The following is a 19,879-nucleotide window of genomic DNA, read 5'->3' on the forward strand; positions in this document are numbered from 1 at the left end:
AGTTCTATAAAGACATCTCATATCTCCATGCTACAGTTGATTTTGCCTCTTCTTTCTCCAGCAAACTCTTATTTATATTTCAAAAATCATGTCAGAAGTAACCCTACTCTGGTGAATACTTCCTAGTCCAGCTACTCAGATTTACTTGTCTCATTTCTATATGCTATTAGCATTCTGCCCATATGATTTTCTGGGCAACTATGAATGTATTCCATAATAGTTTTGTTTTTTTTTTTTTGTCTGTTTTCTCAACTAGACTGTAGTCTCCTTGAGGACAAATTTCATTTTGCAGCTTCAACTATGTGTACCTATTTCCTAGGGCAAAGTTTAATAGCTTGTTAAATTAATTAACTTACTTTTCTGAATCTGAGTTTTTCCTCTATGAAATGAGCCCATTATGACCTAGTTTATCATGAAAGACATTCTATAAAATTTGGGTAAGACATCATACGTCTCTTTCCTTGGCAATGTGTGGTACTGCTTACTCAATGGCCAATACTTTATGAACTTTTTAGCAGTATGCTTCACTCACATAGGTCACTGATCCTACATCTAAGGAGAAGGAAGAAGCAAAGATCTATTTTTCTACATCAGGCCCTTGAGATTTTTTTACGTAAAGTATTTTACAAGAGTTTGTTGCCTGGTAGTTCTCAGCTGAAGTCTGTGTCTGAAAATGATTCGGAGCATGTTCTTACTGTTTAAGTATTCTTCCTGCTCAGACCACTACTTTCTACTGAAAATGAATGGCTCCAGTCACAACTACTGCTGACCACGGGATTTCTCAATCAGATCACTGTAGCAAGTTTGTTTGTTTCTTGCCTTTTTAGGAAATTAAAGTGAGAATACTGCAGCCATTACCTGTTCCCCTTGAAAGTCTTTTTGTATTACATGTCTGTGTTCTAAAAATATAAAATAAATTGTATCCCAGGGTACAGTACTCACCAAGGCATGGTAAAAATCATAGATTTACTTTAGACTTCTTTATTGTATTTCTTTATATTTATTAGTAAGCAACTCATCTAGATTTTCATATCATTTTATAGTATTATAGATTGATTTTTTAGCTTTCAGTATCTATATTCACCTATAATCTTCACTTTTCCCCCCTTTCTTTCTTTTTTTTAAATAACATCAAGTTAAACAAAAGACCACAAGTGCAATACTTCATTTCTATTTCCGGTTTATAATGGTAAACTCAGGCCAACTTAGTAGGGGAAGACTCATACTAAATTTTAAAAGCATAAGAATTTATCTTTGAAGACATGGAAGTTTTCAAAGACACAAATGGTTTTAAGTCAGTATTCTCATACAAATGACAACTAGCTTGAGAACTGTGGACGTTTTTCAGCAGGGCATAAATGCCATGTCACTAAGGTAGAATCATTTAATCCTCCTAAAATCTGTGAGTTAGGATTATTTCTAACCTAATGGTAAAATCATTTATTTCATCTAGGCAAATGCAGGTTATGGGGTCATGATTTACTATGCATCTGTCTTCTATTTTCTTACTGAACTGAAAGAACATGGGCATTGCTATTGATAGCCAATAGGTACAACTTCCACTACGTTCTCTCATCACAGTCCTCTAATATTCAGAAAACAAAATTACAAAAAAATTAACTGAAAACCATACTAAGTCCTAATATCAATAAAATAGTATCTCATATTAGTGTAAGTTTCTAGAATTTACAAATTACACTATTCCCTCACTTAGAATTCACAGAACTGTGTAGGTGGGCATCACTGCCTCCATCTGAAAGATTAAAAAAGTGAAACCAAAAAGCTCAGATGAATTGTAAAAGCCCTACAACTACACTGCATTAATTATAAATATGTATTTTCTGGTTCCAACTGTAGCATTTATTGTATCAGCTGTTTTCCCACAGATGATTTGTTTTGTGTTTTATTCTCTATAACCTAAAATAATGATTTTTCATGTATGTTCCCCATAGTTTAGCAGAAGCACCTCAGAGAACACCAGAGTGTGTATGTATGTTTCTATATAAATGTGTATATACAGAATGTATATATAGAATGATATTCCTCTCCCGTTGGTCTCCAGAATAATCTCATTACTATCTTCCTAAAAGACTGGGGTCTTGAGGAGGGTTTTATTTTGGGGAAAGAAAGCCTTGTTACCAGAAGAAAATTAGAAAACCTCTAATTAAAAAATACATTTCTATCTGTCTAGTGTTCCTCTGTTAGCATCCTACAGAAAGAATACACATAATTACTGAACTTACTAAAAATAGTGATATTCATACAATCTCATTTTTTATCATAGGAAGAATCAAGTCTACTGAGTAAGATTATTTGTTAAAGGGGTTGAATTGGATTCAACTTTACATCTTCAGGGAAGATTTGATACCTTTCTATCATATCTTATGCTTTCTTCTGTCACCTTATTGTGATTAAGACATTGAACAGGACATTTTTCTAGACTTTGGAAGAACATCATTAATTCATTTTTAAAAATTCAGAACTATTTAGTCTGTATCCTTTTTATATGGTAGTAAAATAGGTTCTACAGCTTCAAAGACAGATTATACGCAGTTTCTCTATCTCAAAGTTCACAATTTGATGAGGAAGTCAGACAGGAAGCATAACCAGAGTTTAAGACGATACGTGGCTGTTCCCAGATGAGGTAGAAGCCAAAGAAAGGCACGATACTTTTATCTGGAAAAAGAGAGTCTATGTGTTTTGGATACAAGTTCACCAGGAAAGAAAGGGACAGACATTCTAGGCACAGGGAACAGCATACTGAAAATTAAGAGACAAGAAAAATCATAGTATTTTTAAGAAAAAAATCACTAATTGAGTAGAGTTGGTGCTCATTTTGACTGGTGAGGAAAGCTGAAATGTGGAAAGTTAATAATGGGTGGTAGTTTGGGGTCAGGTTACTAAGGACTTTGTCTTCCACACAAAGGCATTTGGGACTTGGCATTCAAGCAGTAGAGAGGGACTGAAGAATTTTAAGCATAGTCTGATATAAGATGTAAACATAATCTCTTTTTCTCACAATTTTCAAATCCACTTAGTGAGACAGTATGTAAACATATATAAAGAAAATGATAATAAAAACTGCATTATACTACTTTCAGATAACTTGTATCAACAAGAGGTATTACATAACTTCAGAGGAAAAGCAAGCCACCTGGGCCAAAAGAACAGTGTGCAACTTCTACTGTACTTTCCAGGAAGGGAGGGAGGGATACGAGACATAGAAAACGGAGAGAGGTATATGTGTGTGTGTGCACGCCTATGTCACACACTGCTTGATAAAGTTTTTAATACCTTTACATATTTCCTATTGACTTGTTTTCCATTCTTGGTCCTGCACTATAAATGGGCACAGAATGGAAGAACTAGGAAAAGAGACTTATGAGTAGATTGGATCTAGTGACAATATTAGGCCCCATGAGTCAGAACAGAAAGAGAGGAGATAGCTGTGTGCCATGATTATGGGCCATCAGGCAGAGGCCCACGGGATCATACGGCAGGAATCATGAATCTGAGCGAGAGAGCAGGAAAGCTTAAGACAAACTAGAGCCTAGGGCGTTGCGACTCACTGTGCGGCCCAGGGAGCAGCAGCACTGGCACCCCATGGGACTTTGTTCTAAGTGATAAATTCAGGCCCCAACACAGACCTATACAACCAGAATCTGCATTTTAACAAGATCCCCAGATGTTTTGTAGATATTAAAGTTCAAGCAGCAGTACACTATGGCTCTAGACAACAAAATTTCAAAATAGAAGTAAAAGTCCTAGTAATAAGCAGTAACTCTCTGAAGAGATAAGCAGAGAACAACAAAAGACAGGCAGTGATACAATGTAGCATTTTTGAATGTGCCTTATCTACTGGAAGAACCAGTCTCAGATGGAAATTGGCATGCTTTCAATTCAAAATCAATCAACTTAAAAGATTCACTCTCAAATAATTTTTTTCCCCTGAGGAGAGTCAAAGTTTAACAGCAAGAAACGTCTACAACATAAAGCTTCCCAAAACCTCGTCCATCTTCTTTGATCACCCTATCCGATGTAGAGTTTTTTGAGTAACTAACTCCTGTGACTTCTGTGTAGATTTAGTGGAAGAAAAGCTCCCTTCAACTTTTGAATAGTTTGTCACTCTGCCTGTTAAAGTGTAAAGAACAGTCAACTCTCTTTCTTTTGATTACTTGCAGTTTGGTACCCAATTTTATTATAAGCCCAACATGAGAAGCACCAGACAGCCCTGCTTGCTGACTGTATCAATACTTTTTCAAATTGTTCAACACATTTCGAAGTCTCAGCATACAAATTCCTTGCTTTTTTCCTATATGAGGGTGAGGAAAGGGTACATAAATCTTTAGGAAATGAGGCTCTTGAAACAGTCAGAATAATGCTATTGTCAATATACTTAAAAGTTGCTTTAACACTTCTATAAAATTCTTATAAAAGCAAAAGTGTCTTTAATAAATTCAGTGACCCTGATATAAATACAAGATTACCATATACATACCTTTGCAAATGTTCTAAAAGGTTTTACTTATTTAGGACTTCACTAATTCAAGTAATCTCTGTAATGATGGAATCCAGCTACTTTATTATCATAATTTCATTGCTGATCCATCAAAGGGAAAAAAAAAAGAAATGCAATGAATGTAATGTTGAAATGATCTTTGCTTTCTAGTATTCATCAACGAAGGGAATTCAAAACAGCCGGTGCCATTTCAAAAGTGCTGGTCTTTCACTAATAACCATTTCAAGCTGGCATAACTTACATTGTTTCATTTTTGGTCCAGCTGCCATTCTGAACAGAAAACAAAGCAAAACACAGGGACTTAGAAAAAGTGCTAAAGAAAAATTTTACAGTCTAGTGAAGAGTGTGCTCATAGATACACAAATATGTAAGGATTCTAGTTGAGTTGTTGAGTTTTGATGCCCAAGTGGTCAAAATGATCCAGTCATTGGAAGGATGTAGATTTTCAATTCTAGGAAATCAATCCATGGCCAACATTAGGAAAATGTAGTGTTTATATATGAGTTACATGTATTAACTCATAACTCTCACAGTGAGTTTGGTAATATTGGTATCTCCACTGTACAGCTGGGGAAACTGTAGCACAGACAGAATCAGCAGCTGCAGAAGGGTATAGCATACATCCAGAGAGAAGTGAATGATTTTCAACAATGCCTGATCGCTGCCATTCTGGGCTTCAGAATATTGACTTCAATAATCATGTAGGGAATTCTTATTTTAGTTCTAATAATTTCTATAGGAAATTATTTTTTAATCCTGAACTGTATAAAAACATTTAGAATACTAAAATTACTGTCCATAATGAAAATTTTTCATGTGCATTCTCATACACACACACGTGCCTACACACATTGAGTTCTCAGATCAGTTCCAAGTCTTCCTCATTGAAGAAACAATAGAGATTGGCCTACATCTGGGTTTGATTCTAAATTGCTTTGTTTCTCTTTCTCTCCCTCCTCCTCCTCTCCCCATACTACACAACTAAGTACATTCTCTCTCACACAGCTCCTTCTTTTATTCTCAATTAGTTCTCCTTGTGTTTCAGTGACACGGCAGAGGCTGGCTAGACATTAACTCATGTTGTTTTCTTTCCCTGAATTCATAGCAGCGACGTATTTTCTAGATTTCCCTGTACTTAGGCAGGGGCCATATGAATGTGGATGGAAGTAAGTTCAAGCCTTGCCATGAAACCATCTCTGGGATTAATCACACATATTCCTGCTTCCACTGTCATGTCTGTCACTGGCTCAACACAGATGTTGGAATATCCTGTAACTTCTCATAACTGGTTACAATCTCCTGAATAAGTAGAAATCCATTACGGTAAAAAAAAAAAAAAAGTCATTAAATGATTATCACACCTCACCAACATTTGACAGAAATAACACTAACTTAAACTCACAATGTCTAAGCTGTAATATGAGCTATGTCACTTACTTGCTGTGTGACATTGGGCAAACCTAATAAATTTCCTAATCTTTAGAAAAATTTCAGTTCATCTCCTCATTTAGTATACTTGGGAAAAACTAATGAAAATGGTAATAAAAGTGCAAACTGTAAAATTGTATTGATGTGAAAGATTGTTATTTTCAAAATATTGACTCTGAATAAAGAGAAGAAAATGAACCTTGAAGGTTGGGTTCCAATTTGGTAAATCTGGAAATAGGAAGCAGTTTATCAGAAAATTCTCCCACAGGTGAAAAGATTTGGGAGGCCATGACTTTCAGGATAAAAACAGTGACAGATTTCAGACTATAATTTTGTATGAGCCCAATTTTAATTGAAATAAAAGGACTTTATTTTTATTGTCTACGTTGTAAAACTTTACTGATCTCAGATTACTCACCACTTGCTGTTCTGTACATGCACACATAGCTTCTACACTTCCTCCAGGTTGGCATTCTCAAGCTCTCCATGAATTAAATGTATGCACTTTATTAAACATGTTCCAGCTAAAAATCAATGTTAAGCCTGTGGATTCTACAGCATTTATCTTGGTTGCTAAGATGAGCATCTTAAGAAGACCAGTGCTGTGCTCCCACGAATGTACTGTACCTCCTGTCTTTTGCCATGATCTTGTCCTCAGAGCTCTAAATGTGAATGAACCTCACTAGTTTTTTAGCAACAGATTTCACCATTCCATTTCTCTGTTCTACACTGTTTCAGGAGATAGAGAATGACCACACGTCTTCTTCATCAATAAAATCTCAGTGACATAACTGTTAACGGCTTTCGCATGGGAGATGGCCGAGGGTTAGCTGGGGTTAGCTATGTGGGTCTGCTGATCTTGTTCTGGCTCACTCATTTTTCTGGCAATCAATCATTCTAGGCTGGGTTCAGCTAGTTTCCCTTGCTTTACAAGTCAGTCATTATCTTCCTAAAACCAGCAGGATAACAATATATTTTATGTTTGTTCAGCTCAAAATACTAACTTCTCTTTTGATTTTTTCCCTTTCATTTCTGGGTTATTTACAAGTGTCTAATTTGGATTTCATATATTTGGACATTTTTTACAGATTGGTTTATGATTTCTAATATAACCTTAACTTTCAATGCAAACACTTTAACTTGAATACTTTTAAATTTGTTGAAACTTATTTTACAGTGCAGAGAATGGTAAACCTTGAGAAATGTTCCCAGTGCATTCAAACAGAATACATATTCTGCTGTGATTTGGTACAATGTTCTATCAGTATTCAGTAGGTTGAGTTGGTTGATATGTTGATCAAGCATTTACTGATGTTCTGACTACTTTAGCATCGATTTTTGAGAAATGGGTTTGAAGTCTTCAGCTACATTTGCGGATTTGCCTATTTCTGCTTATGATTAATTCAGGTTTTGCTTCCATGTATTTAGAAGCACTATTATTAGTTGTTTAAGTGTTTAGGATTATTATGTTCTCTTAATACAATGACCCCTTTGTACATTGAGAAATCACCCTCTTAACTGCTGGTAATATTCTTCATAATATTTTTTTCTAATGTTAATAACACCATTCCAGCTTTTTGGGATAATCATTCTTTAACTTTTAACATATCTGAGCCTTTATATTTTAAGTGAGTTTCTTGGAAGAAGCATGTACTTGCTTTCTTATCCAATCTGTCAATGTTGGCCTATTTTGACTAAGTATTTTGAATATTTATGTTTCATGTGATTACTGGTATTGTTGGGTTTACATCTACCAGATTTCTTGCTACTGTGTCCTATTTGTCCCATTGATCTTTTGTTCCCATTGTTTCTCTTTTTTGCCTTCTTTTGGATTAAGCACTTTTTAATGATTCCATTTTCTGTTAGTGGTTAGTTGGCTGCTCATTTTTTCTAGTACTTGAAAGATGTTTGTCCAATGTTTTAGAGCTTGTTTTGTTTGTGATAAGAAATCTTCTTTCCTATTTACCTCTGTTCCTCCCAGTCACCTCCCAGGACTCCCAGCTCTCTCTTCCTTTGACCCAGGGAGACAACTGAAGTCTGCCTGAGGGAATCCTGTCTGTGTAACAGCTGGGGCAACCAAAGCCTTCCCTCATCTGTTTTGTGACCATCAAGGAACACTGTCCTTTGTCATCTGACATCCAGTGTCTTGAAAATCGGTGTTTCACATATTTTGTCAGTTTTGTGACTGTCGTTATTTTAAGCCAAAAGGTAAGTCACATCCCTGTCATTTCCTGTTGGCTAGGAGCAGAAGCTGCTTATTAAAATTTAGATGAGATGATATTACCCCCTCTGCTTAAAAATCTTCACTTCTCATTTCACTCAGTAACAGCCCAAGTCCCAGTGCAGGTCTACAGGTCCCTACACCAACTGGGTCATGTTATCATTCTGAACTCATTTACAACTACTCTCTCCTTCATGTAACTGCTTTAGCCACAATCAACCCCTTGCCTTTTGCTGAATAAGTTAGACACATTCTCCTCTCAGGATCTGTGCACACGGTGCTTCCTCTGTCTGGGGAGTTCTTTCCCTGGACAATCACATGGCTGGCTCTTCAAACAGTACATCTCATCAAGGAATGCACTGTCATCCTGTCTAAACTTACAACCTAAGTCTGGTCTCCTTATTCCTCTTCCTTCATTTTTCTTCTTAGCGATTATTACTGTATATATTATACATTTAATAACTTGTCTAGACATCTTATATCAAATCTAATCCTTGCTTGTGTTTTACACATGCCACATTCTAAGCCAGGCACAATTTCACCCATTTTAGCTGTATCCTGATAATGCAGGAAAAATTTAAGTGGTAATTGTAATGACTACAAAAGTCAACAGAAATCAAACTTTAACACAGTGCAGTCTCAATTCTTTCAAAAAAATAGAGTAGGTACTTCATCCTGTAGGTTACAGTTTTGATTATTTTATCCTTTGTAGGTATGTGTTAGATTAACTATATGGTAACTTCTCACCATTTTCTGAATAAAATAATGTAATCACAAAAAAAACTTCATATCAAAGTTGTTGAAATATATGAAAGCTTATTCCCTTGTTCAAATAAAGGCATACTTGTTTTCAGATGTCCATGTAAATCAGGCTTAATTTAATGTATTTTTAGGTTTTAATAAAAGCAACTCTGTTCAAGAAACTACTGACATTCAATTTCCTTTTCAGATAGAGCAAAAGAAGTATCAGTCTCTAGGGTATCATAGTATGGTTTATTTCTGATGAAGAGTACTCATTAAGCTACTAATATTTTCATCAAGTCTATTTGTACTTTTGGTTGCAATCAGGATCTAGCAATATTTTCAGCAGTGTAACAAATTAAAGTCAGGAGATGAAAGATTTCAAATTATTACCGTGAAACCTTAACCTTTCAAAAGTTGAATGGAAATAAGTACTTAAAATAACATATCTAAAATATTTCTTGAGATAATGACATAGCACTTCAAAAAACAGAATGGGCCTATCAAACCAGATCAGGTACTGAACACCGATCTATTTAAATGTAGTCTGTTACACTAACCTCACACTGGATTAAATCTAGAATAATCACATACATCTTGGAGCATTCTTCATACTCAGTGTGGTTTGTAAAGGCGTAGAGTTTCAGCTAAAACTCCCACAACAACTGCCATGTCTATGTATCAGCTTTTTCCTCTTGTCCAGGTAAAAGTGACAGACATGTTCCCATAATATTTTAAAAAGCAAGAAATGTTAGTAAGGTGGAAAGAGCGATGGAGGAAAAAAATTAAAAGAGTAAGTAAGATTTTGAAATGTATACTGGAAATGGGGATTGATTACTTTCTAATATTAAAACATCCTATTTTCTAAGCAAAGAATTATCCTTTTATTTGGTAAATTAGATTTCAAAATAAAGGTACGAGATAATATAAAGGTCAAATATTGATAGTCTAAAATTTGTAACTAAAAACATCATTAAGTATATAGAAATTACTGTAAATCTCCCCAAAGAATTAGGCAGACTTAGAGTTTAACAACTGGTTTTGTAGTAATTATTTAGATAATTCACCAGAGTGTTTTTTGGTTTTTTTTTGGGGGGGGGTGGTTGTTATTTTTTAACAATTTTAAGTGTAGAGCACAGTTAAGTTCAAGAGGTTTGCCTTAGAGGGCATCCATGAGAGGTCTGCTACTGAATGTGTCAAATAATTTTGTTACAAGGAAATCAAACTATAGGATACTCCCAAGGGTCCAGACCCTCTCATGACAAACTCTCAAGTTTCAGGGATTTCCTTACCAATGTTGATCATAAATAACTAATAAACACAAATGGTCACACCACCTCCCACCCCCCTTTAGTATAATACCCCTGTGCATCCATGAACACGCACATACATCAGAGCGCACTATGCCACTGTGCCAAAGGTATCTGCTTAATAATCGGTTCTGTCAGTTAGAGAACCTGTGATTTTTGAAGCAGATGGAGAAAAAAAAAATATGAAGGACCAGATTTTAAAAGTGATTTTCAGCAAAGAGAGGAGCACTCTTAATCTTGGGATAGTGAGAAAGATAAATCTCAAAACTCTGTTTACTAGAACCTTCTTCATGATTTTAATATAAACCCCATTCCGTGCCCTGGATCTAAACTACCACCTTAGGAGCAATCACCCTGTAGGCAAATCCCATGCAAGGTAAGCCTATGCATATGGTTGTCCTGGAACCCAAATGTCTTCTCTGTCATAATCTGTGTATCATATTCTGAAGCTTAGTTAGTTAGATTCCTGTAAGTGTAAGTTACATGCATCCTCTATTTAAAATATGACTTTCTGGGACAGGAGGTACTGTGGAGGATTACATTAGGATATAGTAAATCATTAAAACCTGTGTTGAGTCCTTCCCTCATTTCTTATTAATAGCTATCAAAGAGTGTAACAGTGAAGATATGGGAAATATGATGGTTACATAAAGTAAAGAAAAGTAACTTTGGATATGGAAAAACAGTGTAAAGGGGTAAATATAAGGGAAGAGCAGATAGCAGAGTGGGGTTTCCAGTGTGGAGGGGTCTGGTGTTTAGTGTGTTATAGGAGCACAGAAGACAGGTAAGGAGAGAAAGTTACCAGGAATCGGGAAAGTAACCCAAAGAGAAGGTGTGAAAGGAAATCTGGCCTATTCCAAAAGCTCATCAGTGCTCACCTTCATCAGGAGTGGACTGATTCTTTTTTCCCTGATTTCTAGATGGCTAATTACAGATATTAAGAGTCTAGAGGCATCCTAATCTTTTCAGCTGACTTGGAATCAGAAATCATAGATAAAAGTCTATTTTGGTAAACGTCTCTAAAGCTCTGATTTAAACATTAAATTTGGAATGAACTGGAACTATCATACCTCACACTTTGCAAGGAACTTGAGGTTTTATCATCCCTTCTACGTTTTGTGAGGATGAAAACCATTTTATAATACAAAGCAGGTAACCTTGAAAAAATTAAGTCCCAATTTAACCTAATTTGTACTCGTCTGGTCAAGTCACTTTAATGTGCTTTCCTGCCTCAAAATATTCAGAAGATGAGCCATAAAATGTACCTGTATCAACTCATTATAGTCGAAATAAGCAGTGAATTAAGAATCAAGAAAATCAAGAGAATCAAGAATCAACATTTTTGTTTTATTCTGCCACTAACTTCTCACATGTCTTTAAAAAGTCACTGAAGATTTCTGAATCAGATTTATAGTTTCTAGTCTTCCAAATCAAAAATGTATTATTTTATCAAATGTATATTCTACCCCTTCAATTATACCTCAAACTCACTTTCTTTTATTGCTTTGTACCTTTTTCTTAACTTGCTAAATACTAATTGACCATTACTTGTTTCAGAGCCTTTAATGAGGACATCCCAGATGCAGAAGATACTGTATTCTCTCTAAACCTTAATTCAGTACAGTGCAAACTTCTTTCAAAGTTTTCCCATATGATCACAATCCACTGCATGAACTGTAATTTTCCATTCATGTATTTATTTATCAAATGTGAATAAGGCCTACTACATAGCAGACAATTTGCTACCCAATGGGAATACAGACCTCTTCTACGTAAAGCTTCCAGTCTAGTGAGGAAGTCAAATACATACAATCAACATTTACTTTAATCATATGATAATACATGCTTGAAAGAGACTGAAGAGAGCATCTAATCTCATTCTGAATTCGTTCGAAAGGGGTTAAGGTTGATTAGAAAATGTGACATGGAAACTCAGGCCTAAATAACTTACAGAAAACAGCCAAAGGAAAATGAAGATGGATATAAGGCAGTCAACAGGCTAGACAGTGCAGGGAGAAAAGCATCGCAGCATTGCAAGTGGAGGACTGAGAGATTATCAACAAACATCCTAGAGCCGAGAGAGAGCATGGAGTGCTCGGGAGAAGTGAAATTATTCACTGACACAGAGAAGAATGTTTAAGTGGAAGGTAGAGAGAGTAGATTACTGGAGAAGTAGGCAGGAGGAAGATTATAAATGATCTATAATTTTATACTTTAGTAAGATTCTTTTGGATGCCTCGTGAATTATTTATTAAAATTAGAAAAATCAAGTTAGAGGGATCAGTTATTAGATTCTTGATCCACTTTTGTATTAATTAGGTTGTTAATTTTGTGTTATGTTACTAGAAAACAAAAAAAATCTAGATATTTGTAGTCACTGGTACGCTGCTGTGCTCTATAGGTAGTCTGTAAATATCCAAGAATAGAAATGCACCATAATATTTATTTAAGATCATGGTGTTATATTTTTAGCACCATTTTTCTTTAATAAAACTTTTATTTTGGAATAATTTAAGATTCACAGAAAAGTTGAAATGATGGTACAGAAAGCTTCCAAATACTCCTTATTCCGTTTCCTCTAAAGTTAACATCTTATATGAGTATGGCTTAAGCACTGTTTTGATTCCAGAAAAGATATTATTCTATTCAGTTGATGGCTTTTATTTCTTTATCATGAGTTGGGAGCTGATCCTTGGATAATTGATTCAAGACTAATAAAATATTTAAACAGACGCTTACAAAAAAGTAATACAAATTCATATATTACCATTGAGTTAGAAGACATTACACTATAAAATAATGGCTGTCACATTTTACCCTATAGTGGTATCAGCAGATTTTTATTAAAATAGACGTATTACAGTCTCAATCATAACATCAAACACCAGGAAATCTTGGTCTATAATTTTTACTACAAAATTGGTTTCCCAATAAGCATAATATCTGTATTTACAGTCTCAGGACTGTAAAATGAGAGAATCAGACTGTTCCACCAAACCTTGAAATTCTAGTGTGTTACTTGATACACTTTCATATCCAATACTCCATATTTCACTAAGAGAAAGATCTTAATTATCAGATTTTTAAATTTGTTCTTAATATAAGTGCATATTATCATTCAATTTGGCAAACACATTCTGATCATCTATTATTCTGAACACAGGGAACTATTATATGAAAAAAACATGTTTACAGACAAGCTCTTGATTAAAAACTCATGCCTATGTTACTATAAAATGGTAGAGAAGAAAAAGCCCTTAGATATCGAAGCTTTTAGTTTAATTCCCAGAAATACCAATTGTTAATTGTGACTATGGGTAAATCACATAATCTGTCTTACACTTAATTAGTATCCAATAAATACCTTTTCTAGCTATCTTTTTTCTTCTTTCTTCTTATCTTCATCTATTGATCTACAATCCTAACCTTTGAAGATTCCCAGTCTGAATATGAAGAAAAATCTTAGTACAGCTAGCTTCCTATCACTGACTCCCAGTAAGACTTGTGATTTCTACTATATCACACTGACTTCTAAAGAGATCACAACTAAAAAGAGAAAAAATAATGAACTTTGGGAAGTAATCGGTAATTGAATGTATTAGTTAAAAAGTACTATGTTCATCCTTTCCTAATTAGGTCACATCAAAATAGTTTTGGATAATGTGTTCAGAAGACCTTTAGAGATAGCATTAAATGAGGAGAGAGGTTTAGTTATCTTGGAAAATTCAAGTCGAACCTACCATTCAGAAGGTCATTGAGACAATATATAAACAAATGTACGGATCAAATCAGTATCCTTTACATAGAACATAAAAGTTTTACTAAGTGTTTACACAAAAAACATTTATGTAAAACCTGAGCAGCAAAATCATCTTTTTAGGGGACTTCAAAGAGAATCATTAATTAAAATGAAGTAGCACAACAAGAAAATGTTAACACTTCGAAATTTTGGAATATAGAAATTCTTAGAGAACTGGGAAATGTGTTTTCACATTTATTATTAGCATTATTTCCTAATAACAACTAGAGGGGAAAGATCCGATGATACGAGAAGATGGGGAAATGGAAATACATACTCCAGGGCATGCAAATGTATTATTGAACATAGTGGAATTCACTATCTCAGTAGAAGCAGCTTCCACTCAAGTAATGTGCAGTCAACCCTGCTACTACTATGAATGAAAAATACTGAAACAAGATTTAAGTGGAAAGCTGAAAACCTGTAACCTTAATCTTAGAAAATATCTAGGTCTCTTAAACATTAATTCTATAACAGAAATCTTTCAGAAGATCACTAGAAACTGAATTAGCAGAATTGAGCCAAATTGTGTATTTAATTAATCCTTCATAGCAAACAGAAAAATAGAACTTTTTTTGTAACCAACTTTCCTCTTATTAGTGGAATGTCTTCTGGGTGTTTTCCACACCTTCCGTAAGTCTTGCTGGAAACTTATTTATTGGTAAGGAAGATTTATGATATGTGGTAAAATTTTTATTTCATATTTGTATGTCTTATTAGAGTGTTGATATATTTAGAGCAGGCACTGCCATGCACTAAATTAATAGAACAACAACAACAAAAAATTGGCCTTGTGACCATCTGTCTACCAATTTGCCATCTATAAGAATTATTGCTTCTTATTTCATATCAGCATATTATTTTTCAAATATAACATTCTTAAGAATTGTCAATATTTACATTTAATGGGTGGATGATAGGACAGTGATACTAATGCAACCAACTACAAATTTTTTATTGCCTTCTTTTGTGCATAAAAAATTAATGAAAAATTATAACCTCCAACATCAGGTCAGATTCCAAATGAACAAAGGAAAATATAATTCCTAGGAGCTAGTATTTTAAGATGTGTTCTATCTCCTAGAGTTTTACCTGAGTTGGTAATTAATGTGGATTTTTGAAGAGACTGTCATAATATTATTGATACTGAATACCACTACCCTTTCTCAGACACTCTTCGCATCTTTCATTCAAATTATTTTCTTGGTCACAGTGTAGTAGATTTTGCCATGCTTTTTGAAGGTCCATAACATAAAGTTAAAGAAACCGGCAATACATTCATCTCCTATTCCAAATATTCAGTTAGAATCTTGAGTGTTTAATATAGAGAATTAATTTTAAAGGTGTTAGACAAGCTGAAAAGTACACTCAAAAAAGGGGAAACAACCTCAAGATCTGTAATCACAGGGATGCACCATCACCCTGAAGTTAGAGAAAGCAGTATTGATGGAACAACAGAGCTCAGGCCTTCTGTCAGAAAAGCTAGAACCTTCATGGCACTTGTGATCCAGTCAGACTATGAAGGAGCCGTTACCTGTTGGCTAGAGACATGGAGAAAGAGCAGCCACTGCCTGAGTGGCCACCGAAAAAAAGAGAAGACGAGAAATAGTCTGGCTTCTCTCCTCCCCTTGCCCTCTAATGTCTCTTCTGTCCCCTCACTGCCTCCCCTTTGGCCAACTCTAACCAGAAGGCGTCTGGCAGGTTCATGTCTCTGTCTACTGTTATACTAGATAGTTGTCTCTGTAGAAGTAGTCTCGCTCACTACTTTGTCCTTAGAACCAGAAGTGTGACTGAGAGCACTCAGGAAGTATGTCTTGAAAGAATAAATAGAATCACAATTTTTCTGGAGAATTTCATAATCTCATTCTTTTACAGGGAAGATAGATCAAAATAATGACAACATGAACAGAAGGTTTACATAAACTGCAAATATCAAAAATTTCAGTCTACAAATGTATAGTATGCTATGTTTTTCAAGTATCCATAAAACACTTAAAAATTCATCAAACGATTGCTCACAAAGGAAACATATGTATATTCCAAAATACAAAACTATGTAAGTCATGGTTTCTGATTTAATTATTAATTAACAATTAGAATGTTTTAAAACATCAAGTCAATTTCAAAAGTTTTAAAAATATGTTTTTACAGAAAACAAATCTATCATTACAGATGATTCAGAAAATAATGACATGAGAATAGTGGTTTATGGCATGTGGTCAGAACTGTATTTAGAGGCAAGTATAGGGTCTAGATAGTTTCATGATAAAAAAGTAACAAGTGGGCTAAATTTGACCAATTCAAGGGAATAGAAATAAATCAAACCTCAAAAAAGTAATAAAAATAAAATAATCAAGACAAACATGAACATCAGTGAAAACAAAAAAAATCATGGAATTGCTAGTTAAATCTAAAAACTATGAAAATACATAGAAATTTTATTAAAAAGTAACAAATGATAGGAGAAAGTACACATGCCTACATGTGTCAAAAGAGAAAACTCTTATTTTCATAAATGCTATTTGCAAAATAAATTATTTACTAGGAATGATAAAGTGTCAAATTGAGTCCAATAATAATATAGATTTTAAATATATCAAAATCCATGAGAAAAGTATAAAGAATTAGCTAATTACTTCCAAGTAAGTCACAGGTCTTTAGTTACAGGCCTTAAGCATACTGATAGACAAGCATGAAGAGAAGTAACTTAATTTTAAGACTGTGGAGTTTGGAAGTATAGGAAGACTTACATATACAACACTTAGAAAGACACAGATACACAAAGGAAGATGGGGAATAAGTATACAGAACAATAAGTATATTATTCTAGAAAATTATTATACACATTACTATTGATACACATTAAAATAATATATTTATTACATGTAATCTATGTAATATGTATTATTATTTTAATGTGTATCAATAGTAATATTTTATATATATATATATATACACACACACACACACACACTATTATAGAAAGCCAGTAATAAGTTTTTAGAACATTTGGCCTTGGGTAAAAATATTCCTTTTGACGCTATAACACAGATGATTACTTCAAGAAAGGCTACAGAAATGTATATATGCATATATAAATATTTATAACTATATGTATACATATTTAGCAAACTCAAACTATGACAATTTTAATTATCTTAGGCTACTGCTTGCACAGATTTACATAAGACTTTTTATACTTAATGAGCCAGTTTCATTAAAAAAAAAAGTCTTAAAATACTGGATCTTCTGTTTGATACTGCCCTAACAAATATGGAACACAATATTGTGTAGTAGCAAAAATAAAACAGTGCATATTCAGTTATTTTTTTCATTTCAAAAGAAATGCATTAGTTTGTCTTTTAAAGTATAATTAAAACCCAAAATTTAGTTATGTTTTTGCTTATATCATTTAGTTTTTGAATGAATAGAGATATTACTTAGTGATTTTGCAAGCATCATAATAAAGGATCAGGAGTTATTTAAATGCCCTTAAAGAGAGTTCCTTATTGAAAAATAAAGAGTAAACTGAGACTTTCTGCATATCTTCCACTCATTCATTTGTTCCGCACTTAAAAAATTATTTACGGCTACAACATTATTAATGCACTATTTAAGTTTACTAAAATAAAACAATTTGACAGAGTATAAAAATTATGCTAATGAAATATATTTAGAGGTATAGATGTCCATATACATATATATATATATGTTTTATTTTTCTACTAAGTATATATCTGCTAATTTTTTTCTCTAGCTATATAAATAGAAAAATATAGACTGGAAATTTGAAGCAGGCTGCATTGTTCTAGAAAAAGTAAAGAATATACCAAATACCAAACATCAGCCAAACTGAGTGATGTTTCTGGTCATTCAAATTTATCCAGGTTGCAATGGTAGATTAATGAAGAAATCTAAAAGATGGATTTTTTTTTCCCAGTAAGAAACTGCCAGGAAAGAGAATTTTATTGGCTCAGCTTGGCTCAAGTATACACCACAGATCTCATCAACCCAGACCACAGGAGAGCCTTGTAATGTCCACATGGTTTACACCCTTGAGGAGATGTGTCCATACCCACTCTCCTACCCAGCCCAAGGCCTGTTGTGAGCCTGGATGTGACCTGTGAATATAAAGACAAGCTATGGCCATCCAGAGACCATTCCCAGATGAGAAATGCCACCTAAGAAATACAGAAGGTTGCAAATAAGAAAAAGTTATTTAGAGTTTTAAGAACTGCAGTTCAAGAGGCACCGATCTGAATGGCAACTCAGATATGCTCCAAGGGAAACAGAAAATAGTGAGGGCTTATAAAGGCAACAAAGATTCCAGAGAAGCTACATAGGTTATCTTTACAGAACTGCAATTGGTGCCGGTAGGCACTGAGTCACTTGCTGGCAGCAGGTTGGTTGCTGAGCTGTGGTCTCTATGGAATAAAGAAGGTAAGTTTCAGGTGATTTTAGGGTGGCCAGGTCCAAAGTTTATGTTGCACTGAGGGGTAGATGGGCCTAAGTCCCACTTTCTTAACGGCTTCCCAGATCCATCTTAGATTCCTTTGACATAAGTGACTCCAATTTGTCTTGATTTAAGCCACTGATACTTCACAGAGATTTGTGTTACAATACCTAGCCCACTCAACTAACACATCGTTTATGGACCGCCTCACACTCCCACCGTCTTAAGCTTTCGAAGACTTTCTCTCCTCCAACTCTAACAAAAAATGTTTTTTTACCAATCATGATTCAAGGATTTATTAAGTCATACATGCAATACATACTGCTAATTGCATTAGCAAAAGACAAATGTAAAAACACTTCACAATTCTGCAACTATCAATTAAAAAAAAAAATCTGTTCCAGTGAGTGAAAGGTCCAAGCCCATACTCTTGCCAGTAAGTAAGTTGTACAGAACTTTATTAGCCTGAGTATGGGGTTTACATCATTAGGGCAAAGACAGGAAGCATGTGTGCATGTGGGTGAGGCAAGAGGAGGGTCAGTGTTATTAATCTAGGTGCAGTGTCAGTGATCTGGCAAGAGAGTGATTGTAAGGAGGTTTATACTTTTAGAATATCTAAAGTATTTTAAAAACTGTAAAGCTGCAACACATGATTTTTGCACCTAGTTACTAGCAAACTAAGGAAAGCATTTATTGGCTTTGAATAAAGTAGAAAATAGGATGCACTTCACTAATTTACCAAAAAGCTTTCTAAAGAATATTCAGGAAGATTTTATAATACAAGAGGCATACTGCACATTAAGAAGGGGTTTTGTAAGAGAAGCAATTACTAAGTTAGCAACTGTGAGAATGACCAGAATGTTTATTCTGTTTTGGGGGTGTAATGTCCTAAAATACCAACCAAATCCAACAGTTCTATTGTGTCATTTAGTATCTCCTTTGCCTTATTGATTTTCTGTCTGGACGATCTGTCCAATGATGTTAATGGGGTGTTAAAGTCTCCAATTAGGATTGTGTTCACATCAATTTCTCCCTTTAAATCTGTTAGTATTTGCTTTATGTATTTAGGTGCTCCTTTATTGGGTTGCATATATGTTATTGAATGTAATACCCTCATCTTGTATTGCTCTTTTAATGATTATATAGTGTCCTTTTATCCTTTTTTTATGGTGTTTGTTTTAAAGTTTATTTTGTCTGATGACCAGGTCAAACATGAATTAAATGCCTCATTTCAGGAGGGATGGGCAGGTTTAGAAACAAGAAATGCTGAGGAAAACACTTATTGATAATACTGACCTTTCTTCATCATCTGCTGCATTTGATGGGAATTAACTTTTTAAAGTTTTTACCCATGACACTTTCCATAGTTCGATTATTATGTGTACACTGTAGTGTAAATTAATCTCAA

General features: G+C 34.3%; 1 protein-coding gene across 2 annotated transcripts in view; it reads right to left on the reverse strand.

The window, feature by feature from the left end:
- Window positions 1-19,879, reverse strand: part of LRP1B (LDL receptor related protein 1B) — a 1,593,459-nt gene that overhangs the window by 916,149 nt on the left and 657,431 nt on the right. The gene's annotated exons all lie outside the window — the stretch shown is intronic.

Source organism: Camelus ferus, chromosome 5, assembly GCF_009834535.1.
Source record: "Camelus ferus isolate YT-003-E chromosome 5, BCGSAC_Cfer_1.0, whole genome shotgun sequence".
NCBI classification, from domain to species: Eukaryota; Metazoa; Chordata; class Mammalia; order Artiodactyla; family Camelidae; genus Camelus; species Camelus ferus.